Consider the following 16,297-nt stretch of genomic DNA (forward strand, 5'->3'; position numbering starts at 1 on the left):
ATTTAGCCGTGTAGAATTATATGTCCTCATTTCATCTGACATTCAGATGACAGTAAATATCTACGGGGATTTTTCTTTCAGTTTATTTGCAAACAGTATTACGTTTATAAATAATTATGTCAATTAACTCGCGATATCGCGCGCACTCGTGCATTCGTCGTTTAAATGCATCATCCTGTAAATTCCATTGTCAAACTAAATCGGGCGATGGGCTAAGCTCCCGTAGTAAACTTACGTAGATAAACTTTCTCTCTCGGGCGTTCTTCGTATCTTTTACTATCCGCGATAAAACCATCTGACTTACAGCTTATCGTGGTACTTTACTGCCACGAAGCGAAGGCGGATTTGTGAGTAATTTCGTAACGACGAAATGCAGAAATGGTTATCTTCTTGAAAAAATGTAACAAGAGCTTTCGTCGAGTTTTCGCGATAAAAAGAATATTCTTGCATATGATACGTTTTGGAAATATATTTTTATTCCGCGATGTTGTGTACTCTGAAAAATTGCTGCTCTCTCTCGTGTGAACCACTTTCCAGAAGAGTGGAATGCATTTAATTTTGCTAACAGTTTACGTGAGAAACTGCCTGCTGTTTTAGATAAAAAAGAGAAATCCAGTTGTGTGTGTGTCGTGCGATATTGCCCGCGGAAACTTTTCTTCGACATTATTTTAAGAGTAGGACCTGAATAATCGATCTTTTGCAATTTTCTATTCCATAATCGTAAAAAATACTATCGAAAAGTGAAGGCGAATATTTAAAATAAACTTAAAATAAAAAATAACTTTGAATAAAATATATATTTACGATATTAATATAATTAGATAAAAGAATGCAGATTTTTTTATTTCGATTATAAGGCTAAAAATTCGATACTCCACAAATCCAACATCTTTACTTAACGGTTAACGTTAAATTTTCCAACCACAATGGCAGCCGAAGTTGGCCCGAGCGATGCGAGTTACGACATCTCGTTACATCCCCGTACACCCTCACGAAATGTATGGGCGACACTCGGAACACCCACTCACAGAGAGTCCTTGAGGCATTCTCTGGCCATGATCACAATTCACCGCTGTCCAGCTTGTTCACTACTTGTTTTGTAGGGCACACAGTTTTTCTCTTCGACTCGGCGCAATCTTTCTCTGCATTACGTATATCTAGATTATCAGTTTTAGCATAAACATATTATTGTTCGAAAGGAAAATTTTTCGAACGACAGTATATAAAATAAGACGAAATAATAGAGATAAAATATATAAAATACTGCCAGTATGAATAAATGATATTGCAATCTTATATTTTTTTTATGACTGCAATACAATTTGTGAATACTTATATACTTCTATAATTGGTAACAGTATCTTTTCTAAAAAATTTCATAATTTCAATTCTATGCAATTTTATACTTGGTTTATATTATATGATCGACGAAAGCAAATAAAATCAAAATTCGTTGTACAAATAAAGCGTTTGAAAAGTTACGATTTTACAATTACATATAATTACTTGATATATATTCTTATTCAGTAAATTTTTTACGTTATCAGCACCGCCAGAATCGAAACGGATATCGTTATTCTCTTACGCGCGCTGATATATGATTATTATACCGGATATGTGCGACATGTGCGGTTGCTCTTTTTACCCACAATCAGAAACTGCATTGTCTGGTGGATTTTGCTGCAGTCGAAGCATCCATGTGATGGGCGGCAGTATCTATCCGACGAGAATTCGCTGCATAAATTCCAAGCAGTGCGGCAGTACCAGTGCCGCCTTCGTCGCCAGCCAGTTGGAAGGTCGGTACGAGAGAGCGAGCGGCGGTGGCGGCTCGCCAATTAATCACCCTCTGACAAATTGCCGAACCGGGTGTTTTGCTCGGAAATGCCCGCTCCACCGCGCCGTGCTCGTGTTCTTGCCGGCCTTGCTTGGCGGCGCCTTCCACTGCTGGATTACGCAAGAAGGATCCCGCGAGACATGCTCAGGCGGCGGAAGCACGCAAGCCGAGGAAATGGAGGATTACGGTGTTTATTAGAGGCCCTCGTGTCGGTGGAAGCTAATGGAAGTCGGGGCCGTTTCCATTTTCGGCATTGCCGGAAGGAATATCTATTTGCACCGGCTCACGTTTTATTTGGATTATGAGTTTATATATTAAATATTGAAAAATTATATTTTATTTAAAAGAAAAAAAGTTATGTAATGTTATCCTTTAGGATATGATAAATTGAGTATATAAAAAAGTATATCAAATGGATGTAGCTTGCGATTTCATTTTAAAAGCAATTTTACTTGACAGATATCTGGGGTAATAATATTATAAGTACAAGAAAAAAAGAGAATACTCTCATAAAATATCTGATCATGTGTTAACTTACAATGTTGAAAAATGTTAAGAATGATTACTCGTGAATGTGAAAATATATCGAGTATCAAATATTTTATCCGTAAAATAGAATAGCTTTGCAAGAATAATTTACATCAATCTTATTTTTCTAAATAAGCTTGTTTTTATCGATTACAATAAAAATATTAAATAAATATATAATGTTAATTTAGAAAGTTACAATACATTTTTTAAGTGTGTGTACAGTTGCTGATAAAACTAATGAACTCTGATGAAATAGCATTGAAAAGTAATTACATAATTGCGTATCTATTACTATATTTTATATCTTGTAGATAAATTGCATATAATTATACGTATATAGAATGGAAATCTCGTTGCTTTAGTCGCGATGCGAATAATTTCTGCTACACACTAGACAAGTTCTCGAATTCTCGCAAATCCGTCTCGGAAATCGCTCGCGAAACTTCTGCATCAAGGAAGAGTCATGTTATAATATAACAGCTGCATGAAAGAAGGCTTAGACTCAATTTAGCGCTTTTCGAAAGCGCGATCTCTATTTTACATATATATATATATATATATATATATATCGTCATATTCAAGGGAGTATTCGAGCCTCGTATTAAGTCTCTGAAATAGTTCAAAGTTTTACAGCACTGAACTAAGCAGAACTGTTATGAGCGAAGAGTAAAGTGAGATTCGTCGCGCTACAGTTCGCTATGGTGCGTCTTGGAAAAAAAAAAAAAACATTCGAGAAAAGAATAGGATGTCACTGCGGAATATTTATAGCGTTTTTCAGTATTCAGTTATGACCGAACTTTCCTCGTTTCGCGTTGAACTTTGCGGGACTCGAAAGGCACAGTCGGCAATTCCACAGGCTTACCGATGTTTTATGTTCAACAAATAAATCGTTAATGGAAGGATGATTAATAAATAATTAATTGCGGACAAAAGCGGAAAACGTAAAGCAGGATGTGGACGTTGCGATAACGAGCAGAATTCAATAAAGGCCGGATAAAAATTTAACACGCGCGCGTCGGGGAATGAATTTGGTCCATATTGTATTTTAGGGGAGATGCACGTTTCGCTGCAATAAAGTGATTTTCACGTAGTAGCAGTTTGCTCTGGCGAATTGCTGCTGAGCGTGGCGTGCGCATGTTGATGTTTAACGTTGAAGAAATAAACCGGTGAAAAAATATACTGCCAACTGCGCTAGATGCATGTCTTGCAAACTAATTTTTAATGTCTGCCAGGTTGACATATTGTACACAATATTCTACCGGATATTCTACGCACAAAACGTGTCGCGCATATTTTCAGTTATTACATATTATGTGCCTGCGTTTCTTATCATACAACAAAATCTTTCTGTATATAAAATCTCTCTTTTTCTTTCTATATAAAATACGTGTGTCGTTAATACGTCATTTGTTAAAAATTTCTTTTCAATAACTAATTATTATATATAATACTGGACATAATTCAGACATATAGAAAAATATGATAATATATCATAACGTGGAAGTACAGTTAAACGATGAAAAAGCTTTATCTAAATGTACACTCTCTGTTGGCGGAAAATGTCTCATCGCACTTTACCGCTGGAAAATATCGCAAAACGCTATCTGGCTCGTTGCCATTTCCACATGCAGAACAAACATTTGTGTTTAAAATAACGCACTGTAAAGTGGCTTCTAGAGAGGTTGAAATTAATAAGAATGTAATGTTTACAAGTGAAAATTCCTTAATGAAATCGTTAGGCGTTTATAAATGGCGGAATGTTTTAAAGGTAAAAGTATTTTTTGAGATTTACAAACATATATAACGAGTATAAATGATCGTATGTATTATATACTTTACATGGTACGTACACAGACATAGACGCGAAAAAGCTCGTAAATTTCCGTGATGAAACGTGTAACAAATCATCGGAACACGGTGCTGGCGTTTGGCATCGACTAACTGGACCGAAAGCCGGTGGGGTAAAGAATAGAGAGAGAGAGAGAGAGAGAGAGAGAGAGGACATTAATGTATATACGTATACAATTGCAAAGTGTGAAAAGAAGCGTTCGTAAAAATGTGCTCGTAATAAAGCGAGCCGCGGCGCGCAAGCAAAACGATCGCGGAAATTGAGCGCGTGCCATTCATGGATCACTTTCGTGCGCGGCAGACAACAACAACACATAGGCCATCGTTCTCACCTCTCGCGTAATTTCCATCTGAGTGTATCACCTTCAACGTCGACGGTGTTTTGGTGGTGTCTGCCTTCGCAACATCACGTCATCCGTATAGCGAAACAACGCCGTCCTCATCTCCTGCTTGATGGATGTGACGTGCATCGTCTGGTCGTGGCTGGCTGCTTCTGAAACCAGCAGCCAGACAGGGAGAGAGAGAGAGAGAGAGAAAGGGAGAAGCACGCTCTCTTTCTATCTCTTCTTCACATTCAGCTAGCTGCTTTTCCGCGGTGGAGCGCGTGAGAAATTGAGGCGAATGAAATTTCACGGTGACCGGAATGAACTCTGACTTCCGCCTCGCTCCGTAATTATCCGTTTTCGGGGAAATTACTGTCCATCCGATACAGTGAAGGCTTTCTTTGCCTTCACACCACTACGAGCGGCGAGAAAGAATTCGCAACGGGTCACTGCTGATGGATTAATTGCTCCGACGAGATTTCGGATCGCGTAAAATATTACGATCAACGAGCAACGAGAGGTTTATGCGTCGCGCGAAATATAGTTTTTCATTTTCTTGTTTTGATCTTTACTCACCTGTTTAAAAAAAAAATAATAATGCTGTCAAACTTGACAGTTTTCAAGTCAATAGGATCAAAAGGATTATATTTCGCATGCACAATCCGAAAGGAAGCGAGCGAAAATCGGCAAATTCGATCGAATATCGTCTTCACGACAGAGGTAATTCGTGATTTACGATGTTCGGAGAATCGGCCTCCCGATGAATTATGTATTCGGGAACACGTGTCATCGTTCAGTTCATTGGTCAGTGCTAGCGGTAACGATCGTAGAATTGGGATATCTGCTTGCAGAATTCTGCTTGCTTTGGGAATGGTTATAATTATTATACGCTTCTATCAATTCCGTTGTCGGCATAAGTAGATAGAGAGATATGTGTCACATATATGTATATATATATATATATGTATATTCGTGTATATGTGTGTGCTTTAGCGGCTTTCGCCGTACGGACAGACGGTTGAATAGAATTCGGGGATCCACCGGGGTTCCGCGCTTCTATGCTAATATTGAAGCGTCATCGAGGGATGCGATTGCACTCGCCCTATATGCACCCTGTGCTGCTCCTCTTCAGGCACGAGTCCGCGGAATTGAATTTTGGTGATATAATTATCAAACGCTGTGTAACTAACCAATCTGTATCCAGGCTGATAGCGCCGGCCGAACAGAAACTTGCATTCACGCGCCGAGCGGTTAGCATGGATAAATAGTTAATGCAACACGGTGATAGCTATTCAAATTTGATCTTCGCTGTTATAGCCTTTTAACTTTATTGATTAACTCCACACATCCAAATCATCCTAAAAACTTATATCACATTAAAAAGATTCATTTTAATAAAATGTCATATTATCTTATAGTATGAGTACTCGATTCCTGATTTAACTTATAGCTTTATCAAAAGAAAAAAATTTCATAAATTATTTTGTTATGATTAATTATGCAACGATATTTAATTATGTCATCGTGTTGAAGACTGTTAATAAATTATACTTGCCTTATAATTTTTGAAATCATAACTAAGAAGTTTGAAAAGCGAATTTCAAATTAAAGTAAAAAATTTTGTAAATAATAAAAATATAAGAAAACTTTCTCTCTTATGGAGATAATCATGCAATAGATCTTAATATCTTAAATACATATTACTTCAAATTTTCTGTTATTTATGCAAACTCTTTATACATACACACACACACTACGTTCTAAATTACATACATTATGTGGTTTTACATTATTATTATTATGAAACTCTTGGTCGAGCTTTTCCGGCGAGCTTACGTTAAGATTGTCTACAGTCGCATAAATTCTTTGCTTTTGCGCTTTATACGCAGCGGCACATTCTCTCGTCCTGGAAAAAAGCATCTCTTCGCGGACCCTTTGAAAGCACTCGAGAAGGGTTACGACCGAGTTTTGAAAAGCTGCAGGCGATATAAAGAAAAGGACGGCATCCACCCTGTCTCGCGGCCCCATTTCTCACGTGGCGACTACGACGATGGCGGCGAACCTCCTTGTTGTCGCAAACTTTTTCGAATTTTTTTATACACACACACACACACATGCAGGCGCAATTATGAACGCACACACATGCGCTTATTGATCATCACTACAACTAACAGTATTACAGACGAACGTTTCAAGTCGAAATAACATTCAATTGCGAATGATTATTTGACATTACTATTGGGTTGATGTGTGTTGTAAAATTTAAAATTTAAAAACTTTGCATTTGCAGAGACTAGCTTGTGTAAACTTCGAGTCATAAAGTTCATGTTTCGTTGCAGGATGGAATAAAGCGCACATATAAATGGAACGATGCAAAATATTATTGCTTGATGTTTGTTAATATTTCTACATCATTCTATCGGATGAAATCCTATATTTTTTATATCATTGTGCTATTATTTATATTTTTATATAAGCTACTTCAATTCTCGACCAATTTTACTGTTTTCAAAAAAAAAAATATGTTTCCAAGTCCAATCAACGACTTTCTCTCTATGTAAAGCGCATTTATCGGATTAGAATAACTAATTGTATATATGCATTATAATTTTTCTTCTACAACAAAGCTTGAAATACTTTATATTTTTCGCAATAATAAAAATGTTGATTTTGCTTTTGTAAACTTCGGGCGTGGAATGCGTGGTATCCTCGAATCTACTTTGCAGGACTTGCCGAGGCAAATGCGTTTTACTTGAGCTATTTGAACACGCGAGCCCGAGAAGAAAGAGAACACGAAAGCGCGCCCGCATTATTCTATTTTGCAAGACGACACGAAAAGAGAGCGGTATTTATCTTCCAGTTCTCTCCCACGAAGCTTTTATTCGGGGATCAGATCGAACAAACATTCGCCGGAAGCGGACTTGAGAGGAGAGATTCTAGAGGAAAGTTCCGACGTTAGAGAGTGGGGGGGGGGGGAGGGGGGGGAGGGAAAGGAGGCATATCTTAAATCAACTGGATCGTAAGGCGGAAAACCGGTTAGCTGATTCTCATCGTCGTTTTCCGTCGTCGCCTCCGCTGATTTCGGATCGATATGAATCGACTTTCAGATTACACGGTTTTTGGAATCGAAACTGGAAAAGACGGGGGCGGGGCGAGGGGGTCTCGTTACACGTCTCGCTGTAGGAGAAGGATTTATTCCCCCATCCATGCAGTGCCGGCAAGTGTGCGGCAAACACTCTTCTTGATTTGGAAAACAGGCGCGAGTATCTCGCGTTATCGGATCATCCGTTCAGTAAACCGAAGAAGCAACCGGATCCAGGCTGATCTCGTTTGATTTGCCGCCTGCGTCGGTTCTGAATCCCAACTGTCGAAACTATCACCAGCGAATAAACAAAAGAAATTGGCAAGACATTTACATAGCACAGTATTTCGTCAATGTAAATTTTATATTCTGAGTAATTGTATGATCTACGTATCTATATGTTACTGTTAGCGCGCGCGTTTGATTGAAAATAATTAAAAAAAAAAAAAAATCATCAAATTAGTATCGCTTACAAGGCTTACATGACGCTTGTATTCCAATTCTTTCTCTTGATTAGCACCTTTGACAAAAGTAACGGAAGCGCTTTCGTGTGATATAATTCAATATCGTCGCTCGATTAGATCAGGCATCCAGTTCGATTTTCCGTATCAAATTCAATTGTGGATCTCAACCTTAGGCCTTCTTTATACAATAGAGGAATAAGAGAAGGCAGCAAAGGAACGAAACAACTTTTGCCTCTCTCGAGAATTGGAGGGTGTACTGGATAGGAGGAAATTGTTTTTACGGTAAAGTTTGCTTTATCGAGAATCGGTCTTCGCTCTCTTCTTCAACACGAGCAACCCCGAGCCGCCCGAATGCTCTCTAGCTCTTACTCTCTCTTTGTTTCTCATCGAGTTCCACCTTGGGGATTCATTAAACCGTGAGCAACCTCCGTTCGTTACTGGAATATCCCCTCTTTTTTCTCTCTTCTTTTTCTTCTCCTTCCGCATTTTCCATCTCCCAACCTCTTCGCGTTGTTTTTATCTCCTGTAGTTCTTTTTTTTTTTTGCTTTCACTCGCCACAGTCGTCTTTTTCCACGTTTGCCGGCGTACTGAACACAAAAGGAAGCGATATCTCTCTCGGTTGTTCCCCTACTCGAAGTGGACAGAATCCGTTTTATCCAGTTTACGCGGTAAAAATAGGAACTTCTAGAGAGCAGTGGAAAATTAAGAGATAGATGGAAAGAAAGCGCGAGTGATTATTTATACGACGGAAAAACTCTTTCAACTTTGTCTCTTTGAGATGTTATCGATTATCGTCTACGATTATCTTTTATCAGAGTAATATGAAAATAAAACCATCTTCTGATATATTAAAATAAGCGTCTCTAATGCCATGTGATTATGTAAATAAATCAACACATCAATTAAATTCAACGTAATTCTGACTTGAAATTAAGTATATTAATTGACATTAAATACAATACGTAAGTAATATATCAATTAAACCATGTAAAATATGTATCATTATCTGAATTATGTAACTTATAAATTGTCATGAGAAATGAAAGAAATACAATTAATTGAAATTATAAATTAATTGATTAATTGAAATTATAATCTGAAATATAGAATTTGATTCCTGTTGTTAAAATTTCTTTATTTGCAGTGTTGTCTCATCTAATATATTAATTTTCTTTTCTGCTTTTTTTTATTTCTTTCACTATTTAGTGTTTATATCTTTTCCGTATACATACACATGTTCTATCTCTCTCATTTACTTAACGTAACTAGCCATTACACGCTTGAATTAATTTTGACAATTTTCCGCACATTTTCTACAAAATTTTGTCAACTTTTCACCAATTGCTAAAAATTGTGGCGGAATATATCAAATACTGGTAGTTTAACGAAAATCGTTTTACACTAGAATGGCTTTAATTTTTTTACTTCTCTTTTTCTCACTTAGTCGTTAAAACTTTTATCCCATAATAATGGCCGGTGAGAAATTGCCGTTGAAGGACAATTGATTATACGAGAATGAAAAATAGCATTGTTCAATATTACTTCATTGTACAGAATTTGTCATAAACATGAATTAATTGTATGAGTTAGCATAAATCTATCTCAAATGCGTTTGTTATAATATGTCTTTTAATTTTGTTGTGTATTATATTACTGCACTTGGACAAGAATTATATGATAATAAAAAAAAAGTCAAATATTTTTCGCTGTTAATAATATGTGTAATGTAACTTTTACATTTAATATTTTTCTCATGTGACTGCAATTACGTAAGTCTATGTTTGGTCTACAGAAAATTAAATTTTCATACATCGTGACATATCTCGTATGTATTATTTTTCTCACAAGAAAAAAAACCGACCATTAAGAGTAATTAATCAATCTTGACTTTGCAAAATGTACATGTTATCGAAATCCCTCCGTTTAATTTGGCTCGATATTTCATACAGGCAATCCTCAAGTTTATCGCCGAATGTGATCGAATTAAAGTTTCACTCAGACGGACCGGCAAGATTTTACGCTCTATTAAAGCGCCCGATCCAGCCTGGAAACTTTGCCTTTCCCGAGGGAAAGAGCGGTTAACCCCACGTCGCATTCCACGTGAAAGTTCTATTTCTCGAAAGGTGTGCCCATCGACGTGGGTTATTGCCCGAGTTCGAAATCGTCGCGATTTCCTCATCGCCCGAGTGCTTCCGTTAGCTGTCTTAAAGCGTCGAGCATGGAAACGTCGAAACTTCTACATGGAGCTTTGATAAATAAATGGCCCGAAATATTTTATTTGGAATATATTCCATTGTTGGAAATTGTCTATCAAAACATTTATATACAAAAATATAATCAGTGAAGCTGAATTGATCGTTTAATGAGTAATGCAAGTTAGGTAAACATACTACGTATCATACAGCTCTATCTATCGGTTACGATGAATTAAATAAAAGTTCCACGTTAACTCTGAGCGCAGAGTAAATTCAAACTTTTTTTTCCTCTTGCGATGGAAAATTTTTAGTGTACAAGTTTGCTGAGCTGCGAGCGATATTGCGCGAACACCCGCGATCGATTTTCTGGGATTCGCTCCCTACCATCTCAGATTTAATTAACTCAATTATTAAATAAATCATTTGTCGCGCATTACAAACGCTAACATAAACATTTACAGTGTAAACACATGTGTCCCTCACGCATATATTCGCTCGTACTAAACATTCAGTTCACTCGCAAAAAAAAAATAAATAAATAACATTCGACACACACTATGTATCATGGATAATACAACATACAGAGCGCACTATCGTACATCCTATATGGAACGCCAATGGCCGCGTAAATTGTTTATTGACATTCGTGCGCAATTTATGTGCGAATGAAGTGAAAAATATCGAATGCACGAAAATACATGTGGCTCAATTTGATTTGCGATCCATAATTTGGGATATCGTTTGTCATTTGCATCGTATTTATTGATGCGTTATCAGAGCATCGTAAATTAGTCGCGACGATTCTGGTATAATTTTGCCTATCGACAGGTGATGCATTAACGCGCTGATGACGTAAGACGCTGAATCCATCAGCGGCGCGCTTAGCGTTGATACGGTCTATTTGCTACTTGACATAAAATGAAACGACCTAACTCCATATATTCGCTACGCGATAATTCGTAGATTAAAATCTCCTTTCTGGCGATGCTTGATTTACGGTATTGAGAATAATTCATCATACAGTTTCTTCCATTTTCTTCATTTAAGATTTTATTTCGTGAACAAGAGTTATCGTTAAACTAATATACACCATATAATATGTAATTATCAATCGAATTTAAATGTTATTATTTTTTTGCGTACTAACTATCTCACAATCGCGTATTGTGTAACAGCGAAACCGATGTTAGAGCTCGCAAATAGGACATAACGACGAATAGCACGCGTAACTTTCGATTACGTAATAATTGACGTATAACACCCGATGCGCGCATCGCAACGCGCTTCGCAACGTATTCCGTTCACCGTTAAGTGAAAGATTCATGGATCGATAATGACTTCCGAGCAAACCAGCGTTAATGCCGCGTCGTATTGCGCGCTGGTAACGCGTCCCAAGCGTCTGAATAATCAACACAGAAAAGGGAACAGTCGATCGTCGACACTGAATAGCATGGATTCAGAGCCGACGAATTAACAACGAGCAAATTGCGCTTGTCGCAGATATCGAGAATACTTGCTGCTATCTGGATATTGCTGGAAAATGGAAGGTAGCTCCAAGAGAACTTTGGAGGTGTTTCGATCTGATGATAAATGAACGAGATTATCTCCCTTTTGCTTTGAAAATTATTCGAAAATTAATTTAAATTATTTAATTAATAAAATTATTAATTTTATTTTGTGCTTCCACATATTATTTATCTGGTTATAATAATAATATCACTTGTGTATTTGCGTTTCAATGAACTGTCGCTGTTTCTTTATTAAATGAATATTTTTGACTGCGGTTTGTTTACACAAATAAAAAAGTTGTCGACTAATTCAACGCGCGATTTCATGAGTTTCGAGAGGCGCTTTGCGCTCGATGAAACTCCGTTGAAAGGCTTAAATTAGAGTTAACTTGGAGACCATACAATATTATCTCCGGTTGAATTTCAATCTGATTAGCCGTTCCTCGAGTTAGCTAGTTCGTGCGGAATAGTTTAACAATGACACGCATTACGCCGTTGCCGCATTAATCCCGTAAAGACGTTATACCAAGTTCACCTACCGTTTTGGAAACTTTGCTTGATAGTTAACTCGGAACACGTTCGAGTGATGATCATTCGGACAAATTTCGAATATTAAATCCGATAATCCTGGATGCATAATAAAGACAGATGATATAAATCTAAATAATATATATATATGTTGCATTAATTAAATTTTTAGAGAAGCTAAATTGTATGCATGTGTTTTGATGTGACAATCAAATTTTATATTATTTTTTTTTCAATGTGAATTATATAATAAAGCGAAATGTATTATATTTTTCATTGTTTGAATTAACATTGAAAAATAAAATATTTTTTTGCATTATTCTCGTATTAAAGATAATTTTGAATAAGAATAAGGATAAAGGTAAAAAAAGAGAAAACGGAAAGAAGAAGAAATTGACTGAAGAACTTCTTCCAGTAGAGACATCAACAGTCTCCCTTATTCCATGTAGAAGTAGTTCCCTGACGATGTTTTACATCTACCCTCGAGCGTATCTCGAGGACTTCTTCCTGGATGAGTACACGCATCCCAAAAGTATATCTAGCCCGAAGTATTCGACTGTGACAAGAGAACTTGGATAAGCGCTTCTCCTCGTGGAATAACTCGCGCGACAAAAGAAATCATCCTTCGAAATTCAAGCGTTTAGCTGGAGGTACTGAAACTTTCGAGCGAGTTTGCGCTGGAATTCGCCTCGTTACCTGGAATGATTTATGATTATATTGTACGTGATAGTAGTGACGATGATACCGTACCTCGTACGACTGGCTTTATCTTTTTGCGATAAATATTTTATATCACAAAAAATCCTAGATCCGCAATTGTGTATGTTTTAAAATATGACAGAATTGAACATCTCTATTGAGAAATGATATAATGAGAAGATTAGACACGTAACGTAAGTTGCCGCGTTAATTGATAGTTCGTGATGCAGGATTATCACGCGAAGGAGAAGGATGACGTAAGAGGATTATGTCGCGTCATCGTAACGTTTTAGCGTAGGGCTACGAATACATAAAGGGACATCTTCCCTCTATTGTAGATCAAAAGCGGAGGTTATATCGCATTTAGTTGCTGATTGATGACCCGACAAGAGGGTGGGTCTCAAGCAAAATGTGCGCTAGTTGCTACTACGCTGCTTGAAACTGCGGGCTGACGATCCGACTAAACTAATTACCCACTATGGTACACCTTAATCCACCTTGTATTCACAGATCGATAACCACCGACTCAAAGAGCATATATCCCTAACATAAACTTCGTGTATAATCTCTTGATGTTGACATTTGTATGTTAAATTACAGACTTACACAATTACTTAAAGTTTTTACCTTCGACTTCTTATTTTAATGTAAAGCGTCTTGCGACTTAATACTATGATCAGTTATGGAATTATACGGACATACATTTTCAGTAAATACTTCTGGCAGATTATAAATTTAAACAGTTTGATATTTAAAAATAATTTATAATTTATTGCACATTTACCTTTGCTCATGTTAATTAATCTTGGTTATGAAGAGAGTTTTGCGGTGCTACTTATCGTAGCATAACTTAATGTAACATAACTTAATCCGACGGAATTAACTTCGCCCTGCGTTCAAACATTCATAAACTCATGGCTTAAAAGATATAGAAGTATGCAAATTTTGCGGAATTTGCATAACATTTGCTCTTACTTCGATTAGCTGGAAAATCAATAATTAAATATTTCAAATATTTGACTTTGTTGACAATTACAACAGAAATATTGTATGCGTAAAGAACGATTAAATGAAAAATGTTAAAAATTTCGAATTTCATTTCAAATCTATGTATACGATGAATGCAAATATCGCTTACACGCAAACCGAAGATAAATTTTATGGACGCGAGAATATTTTAGCGCGTCATTATAATCGATGAATTGTCCCAAAATCGAACTTAGATTTCTGATTATGATGACGGAATTTAATCCTGGCAAAATTAACTCTGCGAATTCTGAATTTCATTTTCATTCGATTGTGTTCACTTTAATTGCTATTGCTCGCTGCTGTATAATTAAAGGAATAGTAATCATCGTTCAATTGCTTCTGGCTTCGCGAAATATACAGCGAATTTCATCTTTTCTAAATTGTTTTTTTATTTTATTCGAAAGGCGAATGGGAAAACTGATAGGAGAGAGCTATATAGAAAATGATTACAGACATCTTAAATATCGAATGAATGATAAAACATATTGTTTAGAGGTAATATATTTATTTTGTGTGTGGGCGAATTACGAAAAAGCAAGTCATCTTGACTCATCGCTTTCATAATCAAATTGTTTTATTATTATCTATGGGCGTGCAAAAAACAGATCTTAACAGTCGTGTCCCGTGTTCTCATGCATAATTGCGCCGCAGTTCAGTATTTCTGCAGAAACTTCCAAGGGATTTGTTCCGCTTTGAAGTCCACGCCGTTGATGGTAACCGCTGTTCTAAACCGTGAACACGCTCACGGCCAGCCAATCTCGTTATCCGATGTCCGGCGGACTTCGACCTTTTGCAGAATTTCGTGATTGAAACCGCGCTTACTTTGATTGTCGTTCGAGGAGAAGAGCTGCGATTCGATAAGACTTTTATGGTACAAATTCCAACGACAGATTAATCAATTGCAAATTTTTCAATTTAACGACTTAATTTTCCGATTTAATTAAATTAATCTTTAAAAATTGATGCAATTGTTTTAATTCAGATAAAAAAAATATTCCGAGCAAATCACACACGATATAGAGTGTTTGTCGGTGTTTGTGCAATGTCCATTTAAATGAAATAAAAAGAAATATTTTCACATAAATTGCGACGCGGTTTCATATTTTTGAAATTATATTGATTAATATGTGAATAAATATTTTGTTTCAATAAAAAATATATTTCTACTGAAATGTATATTATTATTCGTTTTTAATTTTTCACATAAACGCTGCTGATGCCTCGATCAATTATAATATTTTTAACAATTTACTCAATTCTCGCCGCGCGCATTTAATAACCTGCGACTGTAATGAATTCATGATCTATGATAAAGCGACTTCTCGGCAGACCTAAAACCCGCGAAGCAAAACGTCGCGCTTAATATCGACCTGTCGCACCTCGCGCATGGGGCGCGTTATTAAATTGCGGCCAAAATATACAGGAGCGGTGTGTCGCGCTACCAAATGGTCGGTAACATGATATATCGAAATCTCGCAATTCAGCGACATAGCCGCGCCGCTCGTATTTCACTGTCTTTTCGCGCCACTTGTCTCCAAAAATATTTCGGCCTGCTATTGCAATGAATACTAGATATTCGCGTGGTTTAATCGCAACCCAGAATCACGCATTTCAACGTCCGGGGGTGCATTGGACTGCTGTCAGATTTAATATCTTTGAATATGTCAACGCGTGTATCGGGCGACTCACTCGGATACGCCATTAGCTTTATGACTTGTGGCTGTGTTTATGTCCTTGTCCTAAACACCGATTTCCACTATCACGCGATATCGCATTTGGCATCACCATTTCGAAACTATTGAGAGAATTATAAAGGAATTTATTATGAAATTATATAGTTAGATATTAATTTTATGAATTATAAATGTAATCATTCCTTTAGTTTCACATCACGAAATCGCTCGTGGATTGTATTTACGATTTCAAAAGGATAATAAAATTTTGCACTTTAAACTCCACTTACTAATCGATTATGGTACTCACAGCTACCAGAGTGATTACCGGAATTCAGCAGTTCTATCCCATCGTCGCCTTCCACTCTCGTTGATAGCAAATGGATTTTCGAAATTGAACAACGCTCCAATTGGCACTTCTCGAGCACGATGTACGCGCGCGGTTGCGGCAACTATGAACGTCCGATCGTAGTTAATGAGTCGAAGAAATTTTTCAAGTTTATTTTTTAGATATATGGTTATACCAACGAAATTGTCGCACGAACGCGAATCGTTCAATTCACGAAATTATTAATGAAAATT

The 16,297-nt window shown here is 36.8% G+C and overlaps 1 protein-coding gene and 1 long non-coding RNA gene across 14 annotated transcripts in view; one reads left to right on the forward strand and one right to left on the reverse strand.

Annotated features, from left to right (window-relative positions):
• The window catches only part of LOC126859014 (disks large 1 tumor suppressor protein), a 236,832-nt gene that overhangs the window by 26,174 nt on the left and 194,361 nt on the right, over positions 1-16,297 (forward strand). The window lies entirely within an intron of this gene.
• LOC126859069 (uncharacterized) overlaps positions 12,886-16,297 on the reverse strand; it is a 36,066-nt gene continuing 32,654 nt past the window's right edge. Inside the window, exon 3 of the long non-coding RNA XR_007688751.1 lies at positions 12,886-13,010. This is a non-coding gene — a long non-coding RNA (uncharacterized LOC126859069). The remainder of the gene's footprint in view (positions 13,011-16,297) is intronic.

The sequence above is a fragment of the Cataglyphis hispanica genome, chromosome 2 (assembly GCF_021464435.1).
Source record: "Cataglyphis hispanica isolate Lineage 1 chromosome 2, ULB_Chis1_1.0, whole genome shotgun sequence".
Lineage (NCBI taxonomy): Eukaryota > Metazoa > Arthropoda > Insecta > Hymenoptera > Formicidae > Cataglyphis > Cataglyphis hispanica.